Below are 8,882 nucleotides of genomic sequence, written 5' to 3'. Positions count from 1 at the left end.
TGTTATCTCCTGACCTGACCTTGGAATCCCGGACGATGTCTTTTCACCATCCTTTTGGAGCCTTCGGCTTTATCCACATTGTGGAAGCAGTCTACTGCATTCTTAGTTTGTTTGTTTGTTTCCTGACCAATTTGGTGTTTTCTTTTGGGAACTGTTCCTTTGAAAACTACAGAGCTGGCTGGCAGGGCTTGGTCTCAGAAAGTGCAGTTTGCATTAAGTTTGTTTAGCTTTGTTTTTACCTGCTTGTGTTGCTGAATTATATTTTTGTTTGAACTGCTCTTGAAGCACTGATAGTGAAGTGTTTCAAGGTTTTTTCTGTGTTAACATTACTTTTTGGCTTATCTGCTGAATAAACTCTATTTTTGTTCGCTAATTGGCGTCTGACTCTTGACACTTTACGTGGGGCTGCCTTTGAAGACTGTTTGGAAGCTTCAATTAGTCCAATGGGAGGCTGCCATGTTAATAACTGGAGCGGCATTCAGGGAGTGTACTACTCCTCTGTTACGCCAGCTCCACTGGCTGCCGATTAGCTACCGAGCACAATTCAAGGTGCTGACTTTAGCCTATAAAGCTCTAAACGGTTCCGGACCAGCTTATCTGTCCAAATGTGTCTTCCGCTACGATCCATCTCGAAGCTTTAGATCATCAGATGAGGCCCTGCTCGCGGTCCCGTCAGCCTCACATGTGCGGCTGGTGGGGACAAGAGACAGGGCCTTTTCAGTAGTGGCTCCCCGCCTATGGAATGCCCTCCCCATTGAAGTCATTAAAACTTGGTTGTGGGGCCAGGCTTTCGAATAACAATTGGCAGCGTTAATTATTATCATGTACGCTGGAACTCAATCGACACACCCAGTTTTTTTGAACTGAACACACCTATCTGTATTTTATAATGTGTTTTATGAATACTGATATAAGTTAATAATAATTTTTAACTGATTTATATTGCACTGTATAATTTTTATATGTGTGTTTTTTGTAAGCCACCCTGCGTCCCCTGTTGGGTGAGAAGGGCGGGATATAAATATTGTAATTAATAAATAAATAAATAAATAAATAAATAAACCACTGCATCTCCTCAAGAAGACTCAAGGCAGTTTCCAACATGAACATAAAAACATTCAATTGTCAAAAAGCACCATACGACAAAGTTATATGTAGTAAACATAATAAAAAAACATAAAATAGAACCAAAACAATTCTATTAAAAACAGACATAAAATTTCAAATCCAAATCAATATACTCCATCAAGCATTCAAATACAGTAGAGTCTCACTTATCCAACATAAACAGGCCAGCAGAATGTTGGATAAGCGAATATGTTGGATAATAAGGAGGCATTAAGGAAAAGCCTATTAAACGTCAAATTAGGTTATGATTTTACAAATGAAGCACCAAAACATCATGTTAGACAACAAATTTGGCAGAAAAAGTAGTTCAATACGCAGTAATACTATGTAGTAATTACTGTATTTATGAATTTAGCACCAAAATATCACGATATATTGAAAACATTTACTACAAAAATGCGTTGGATAATCCAGAACGTTGGATAAGCGAGTGTTGGATAAGTGAGACTCTACTGTACCAGTAAACAGGACTTCAAGGTAGACATTATGTAGGGTTTTGCTACATAAATAATTATGTGTACAAATATGATAATACATGTAGCATGCAAAGAAACCATTATCTTTATTCATACTTCTATACTTGAAGGTTATTGATAATATCCAGGAGGATAATGAATTTTGCTACTGGCATCAGGATTATTGACATTTCTAATATCAAATTTGTGCCAGTTTGTCTTCTTAAATAGAGACAGTTCTCTTTGTCCAACATACAGACAGGCATTACTGACAGGGGGTGGCATACATCATATTGGAGTTTCTACTTTAAATTGAACCTTTGACTACTTAGATGGGATGCTGTCAATGAATACTAGGTGCTGTAGGCAATATTTCAGAGAAAGAAAGTGTCAAAAACATATCTGAGTATTCCTTGCCTAAGAAAACCCTATACATTCCCAAGCTTTTCAGGTAATCTGAAAATGCACACACACAACTTAATCTATCCAGATGATAAATTATTTAGGTGATTAAAATGATTCATTATCAGATAAGGATTCGCAACCTAACATACTTTTATTTTCTATTTTAATATATATTTTAAATTTAATGCAAAATTAGCAAGTTTTAAAATTCATATATTTTTTGGCAACCCATTGACTTCAAACTTGGTGACCCAAAGGTTCAGAAAAGCAATAAAGTTAGCTTTTCTCCATTAGTTGTATAAATGGCTGGAAAAAGATTAGCTCTTTGCTATATTAGTCTCTGGTTTGTGAGAGAATGCTGCAGCTTTCAAAAATCAATTATCTTCAAAGATGGAAAATGAAAAGGAATGAACAGGGGCCAGTCTCAAGAGCATCCTTTGCATGCTGGAGTTAACATTAGTTAAGTACTTTAAATGATCACTAATTAGAGCCTTCAGCAGGCACTTTAAGGACCACCCGACTCAAAACATCTTATTGTGATAACTTATTGGGTGAAATAGCCCAAATTAACTCTTTGATATGGCATATAAAACAATTCCACATTTTTGTTTCTGCATCTTGCAGGAATCTCTACAAGATGTTTAAAAGCCATTTATAGTTGCTCCTCTGTATAGTGCCACAACAAAATCGGACTTCTAAGAAAGCATATTATTGAATAGAGATTTAGTTCACTTAAAAATTAAAAAGAAGAGAAAACAATGTGTGCAGCGGACCCTTGCCAAGATTTGGTTCCAGGACTCCTGTGGATACCAAAATCTTGTATGTTCAAGTCCATTACATAGAATGGCATAGGAAAATGGCATCCCTTTTATAAAATGGCAAAATCAAGGTTTGCTTTTTGGAATTTTTAAAATTTATTTTTAAGCTATTGGTGGTTGAATCCATCAATTTGTGGATTTATAGAAAGTCAACTATATTCTCTCTTTATTAATTTCAGTTAAACACATGTCTGTTAAATAGGTTTCCTTTTAGTGACAATTTACATTCCACCTACATCCATAATTAATAAAATAATGCCATTGATGTCCTGTCTTTCCTTGGATACTTTTTACTGATAATGTCGAGCAGGGGGTCTCAAACATTTTTAGCCAAGGAGCCCTTTTTGTAGCACAAGTTTCTCATGAAACTCCAAAAGTGTTTATATATTATATTATATATGGTGTGTGTGTGTGTGTGTTTGTATCAGGCATGGACAAACTTTTTGCCGCCTTGTGTTTTAAAATTAGGCAGATGGTCTGGACTAGTGGAAGATGGGTGGAGAGTACTTGTGTGAACTAATTAAAGAAATGAACAACTTCCTATGCACACTGCATATGTCATGTTTGTAGTGCAAAAAGGGGGAAAGAAAGAACAATACAATATTTAAAATGAAGAACCATTTTAACCAACATAAATGTAACAGTATTTCAGTGGAAGACCCCAGGGGTCATCCAGTCCAACCCCTTTCTGTCATTCAGGAAAAGCACAATCAAAGCACCTCCAACAGATGGCCACCAGCCTTTTGGCAGCAAGGGAGGCAGGGGAGAAGCAGGAAAGAAGAGAGAAAACTTGGAGGCGAAGGAGGGGAGGGGAGGGAGGAGGAGGAAATCGCAGAGCCCCTCAGTATGCTTTGCGGAGCCCCAAGGGCTCCACTGAGCACAGTTTGAGAACCGCTGATTTAGAGAACATATTGAACTCAAAAGACTGCGCAGAATTATATTATTTAGAATAGGAATGGCTGAAATGCAACTGCCTATATGTTTTTGGACTGTAAGTGATATGAGAGCCAGTATGTTGTAGTGGTTTGAGAATTGGCCTTCAGCTCTGCAGACTGGATTTGATTCCCTGCTTCTAATGCCATCACAATGTCTAAGAGTGGTGATATTTCATAGTCAATAACATATACCATTTTCAGGGATCAATGGGATACAAGCACATGATTTTATGTGCCACAGCTCAATAAGCTGTGGGACTGATCTGAACAATCTTTAAAGGTAAAGCATGTACATTCAAGTTGCCTGTCAACTTATCGCAACCCCATGAATTTCACAGATTTGTTCAAGGCAAGGAGTACTCAATAGTGGTTTGCCATTGCCTTCCTCTGAATATGTAGAATACAGCACCTAGGACTCTCATGGGTTCTCCCTTACAAGCACTAAGCAGATGTTACACTTGCTTTTAATCTAATTTATTAATGAGGATGAATGGGCTGTTGCATGTTGGTAACAGAATATCAATTATAATGAAATAAAGTTTCAACTAAAACTTCATTGTTGTTGCTGTAGATACCTCAAGACACCAAATTTTCACTTTGCAGTGCAAAAGATGACAGCAAAACTGTTCTTGTACATGTTCTTATATATACACAACAAGAGCAGTGAAGTTTGATCACACAGCCCTTGTGCTGTGCCTAAACCAAGCTAGTGAATGTTCTAGTAGTTCCATAATCTTTCAGGACAATACTATTTTTGCTGCTATATCAAGAGCAACTGATGTGGCTGCATCCATGATTATTTGGCAGCAACTGACATCGCTCAGTGGTATAGGGAAGATGTCAACGTATACCATTGAGCTCTGTGGGAACATGGGCCAGAAAGACTGATAATTTTGTCACAGAAAACAGAAAGAAGGGGAAGAGAGGATTAGAGTATTTTCAGAATATACTTGTGGGAAGGAAAGGGAGTGAGTAGAATAGTTTTGGTGGCCGCAGTGGTGCTGTTTTGGTGGTTTTGGCAGCAACACGTAGACTTGTGTAGTGCAGATTTAATTCAGTAGGAGCCACCAAAATGCCTTTGCTGGGGAATCCTGCAGATACTCCACAGAATGAACGTCACACATTATGATTTAAGCTGTGCATGCTAGCTATTGAGTCACAACAGCACTTCATAAGTAGTAGTATGAAAAGTATAATGAAGTTATACAATCCTGAAAGACGACGGGGTGGTTTCTACTTAAAAGAAATGATAGGATAGGTCATCTGTTGTAATGGTCTTACTGTTGATCTCCATGTTCATTAGTGCATTATGCTACAGTGTTAACAGGATTGTTTTAGTGATTATGGAAAAATTGATCTATTAAAAGTTTAACACTGACCATAAACACATTTGCAAAGTACAGTACATCTAACTTCAACATGCATGCCCTGAAGATCACAACGTAAAACTCTAACCTTATTTGGAAAAGGAAATTTTTCAAGTGAAATTTCTGTACTTGAAGATACAAAAAAAAAAAATCATCATTGTGTAATGCTAATTTTCCAAATGGAAAAAAGAAACACTCTCACTTGATATTAATATATCATGATTGAGGTTGGCTCTTTGAAAAAAATCACCTAGGACATTAAATGCATCCATGATTGTTTACAATCAGATTAATTTCATTCACACTGGAGGATGCCCGTTATATTTTGGTTTATACCCAATAAGCCACATAATTAGAAGAAATTTATTTTCTGGTAAGCTTGCAACTCCACTTAGATCTAACAATGTTTTTGGTTTGCCCCACGATTCTCCACCTTCTTCCCCCACAAGTTTTTCCCTCCTATTTTATTCCCTGATCATACTGGGCCACTGCTTCCTGGCATTCTGGGGTCAATGAAGGGGTTAAAAAATTCTCTATGTCTATCTTGATCTCTGTTGAAATGGTGTGTATGGGAATGAAATGGTTGCCAATTTGTTTGTAATGCATTCTGACTGTACGGGAGTTCTTTTTACTCCTGACAGGCAGGTGAGATCAAAGTGATGGAGGACAAAAGGGGCTCAGCAGTGATTTGTCAGGGGACGAAAGGCAGTCTTGTCTGGGAAAGTGGCTGTAGCCCAGAACGATCCTTCAGATCACTAACACGCTAAAGAAATCATGGCATGAGAAAAAGTACAGCAGAAAAGGTTCAAAGGTCAGTTTTATTTGGTTTAGATTGTTGGTGCCTCCTTTTCAACCACAGACCAAGAGGGGGGAAAGAACAGGCTAATAACTGCTATTATTGTCCAGGGGGGAAAGGAAAACCCCTCTTTTGTACACACACTGTTCAGAAATTGTCCGTAATTAAAATGCTGTTGTTCGACCAAAGGTCTGCTTCTTGAAATCTTTGTTCCCTTAAGTAATTCTTAACCACAAGTATAGTCAATTCTTCAGAGGGATTGCTTATGCAAGTCAAGGTTACTTTCAGAACAAGGAGCTCAAGCATTAGGTTTTCTTTTCTGTTTGCATGTTTGTATGGAAAAAAATCATTACTCTCAGTTCATTGTTGCTCTTTAGGAACATTATAGGTTAAAAAAAAACCCCTGCAAAATCTTGGTTCTGAAGTGGCCATGAGACATTTGAATAAAATAGAAAAAACTGAATAACTTAATTCAAAGGAATTTTGGGTGGCCAGACTAAACTTCACCAGGAGCCCTTGAAATGCAAATAGCATCTGCAGGGAAGTGATTTCTTTTGGGACTATGGCAAGGAGAGAAAGGATTAAAGGTTCCCTCCCAACCACCATGGTTGGTCACCAAACATCTGTAGGTTTCTCTGGGACTGCAATTTACAGAGCAAAAAGAGCCATGCATGTTAATTGCATGCACACATTTAATGTGCTGTTTAATTAAGCCAGGCACTCTGTCATCTTACTGCTTTGCATTTTTGTTTTTAATTGATACAGGGATGAAGATGGGATGATCAAGTGGAAAACATTTTGGATTTGGAAGGAAAATGGTCAAAGTTTGCTTCAAAACATAGGTTTGGAAGTTCATAATGACATTTTTCTAATTACATTTTTGCTTAGTTGGTGATTCAGAATAGGTGAGAATTATGTTTCCCTTCATTTTTTTTAAATCTTAAATTACCCATAATGGGCAAATTTCTTTTTTAAAAAAAAGGGATTAAAAGGACATGAGCTTTGAAAAGTCCAAAGTGTAAGGCAAATAGCAACTGACAAAAATTCCCATGATGGAATGCTAACAGTAGATAGAAAAAAGGCAGAATTACTCAACACCTTCATCACCTCAGTCTTCTCCCAAAAAATTAACAGTGCTTAATGTTGGGAAGACAAAGAAGATAAGGCAGGAGGGGAAATGTAGCACAGAATAGGGAATGCCAAAGTGCAAGAATATTATCCAGCTTATCTAATCAGGGCTGTGGTGGCGCAGCGGGTTAAACCATTAATCTGCAGAACTTGCCGACAAGAAGGTCGGCGGGAAGGTAATGGTGCTCCATGCAGTCATGCTGGCCACATGACCTATGGGCAACACCAACTCTTCAGCTTAGAAATGGAGATGAGCACCACCAACCCCGAGTCGGACTCGACTCGACTTAACATCAAGGGGAAACCTTTACCTTAATCTAAACAAATCCAAGTCTCCAGGGCCAGATGAATTGCATCCAAGGGTATTCAGAGTTATGTTCCCTCTCTTCCACCACTCTACTATACTGCGGTCAAAAACTGTGTTCCCACTTCCCCATTTATAACATCTACTCTCTCATAGATATCTGTAAATAGAATGTCAAGTAAACTGCCATGTGCTTCTTGAAGACAAGGAGTGGATTATCAATGGCAAAAATAATTACTTGGCATTTTAGCTCTTTGGCTGGACTCAGATTAGTAGGAAGAGAAGGAGGAGGTAGAGTTAGGGATGCTATTTTGTTGAGAAAGCTCTTTAATGGGTCTACAAATCTGCCAACATTGGGAAGACTCAGGCCCTTTCCACACAGCTTTATAAAATCCCACATTATCTGCTTTGAACTGTGTTATGTGCAGTGTAGATTTAGATAACCCAGTTCAAAGCAGATATTGTGATTATTTGTTCAGTGCCTCAGGGTCCTCCCACACGGTCATATAACCCAGAATATCAAGGCAGAAAATCCCACAGTATCTGTTTGGAACTGGATTATGTGAGTTCACGCTGCCATATATTCCAGTTCAAAGCAGAAAATGTGGGGTTTTATTCAGTTGTGTGGAAGGGGCCTCAGATGCTTAGAGTAAGAGCAAAACCTACATTTTCTCTTTAAATCAAACATTAGTTTGGTATATTTACAGACAGTTGCCTGGTATTCTGGCACATATCCTTTGGTTTAGAAATCCACACCCTCTATATTTCATCGTTCCTATGTGCCTTCAAGCTGAATCTGACTTATGATGATCCTATTAGAGAGTTTTCTTGACAAGATTTCTTCAGAAGATGTTTGCCATTGCCTTCCTTTAAGTTTGAGGTAGTGTGACTCAGGGCCGGTCCAACAATGAGGCGAATTAACAGTCGCTTCGGGCGCAAAACATACGGGGGCGCAGTCGAGACTGCTTTTTCTGTTGATTTCTTGTAAAACATGATGTTTTGGTGCTTAATTTGTAAAATATTAATGTAATTTGATGTTTAATAGGCTTTTCCTTAATCCCTCCTTATTATCCAACATTTTCGCTTATCCGATGCTTTTATTTTTCAGTGATTGGTTGGGGGGGGGGGGCAAAATTCTGTTCACCTACACTTGAAAAATACCTAGGGCCGGCTCTGGCACTGTGACTCACTCCAGGTCCAGTGGGTTTCCATGAGTGAGTGGGGATACAAACCTGGTCCTAGTCCAATACTCAAACCATTATACTATGCTGGCTCTCCTTATTATTATATAGGCTTCAGCATTTATTTGGTCCTGTCTGAAGAAAGAGAACAATTTCTTAGAATGTTTTTATGTGGGATGTTGCATATGAGCACTGGAGAGCAGTGTGGATAAACTGTACAGCAGTGCCTACTGCCTAACATGGGCATAACACATTAATGGTAGTTATATCAACAACTATATATTTGACTAACATCCCCTGTACGTTGTGATATGCTGGAAAGGGAGATAGATATTGCCCTTTAATCCAAAGTGCTGTCAATGATA

Source organism: Anolis carolinensis, chromosome 1, assembly GCF_035594765.1.
Source record: "Anolis carolinensis isolate JA03-04 chromosome 1, rAnoCar3.1.pri, whole genome shotgun sequence".
NCBI lineage: Eukaryota > Metazoa > Chordata > Lepidosauria > Squamata > Dactyloidae > Anolis > Anolis carolinensis.
This window is presented reverse-complemented; position numbering follows the sequence as displayed.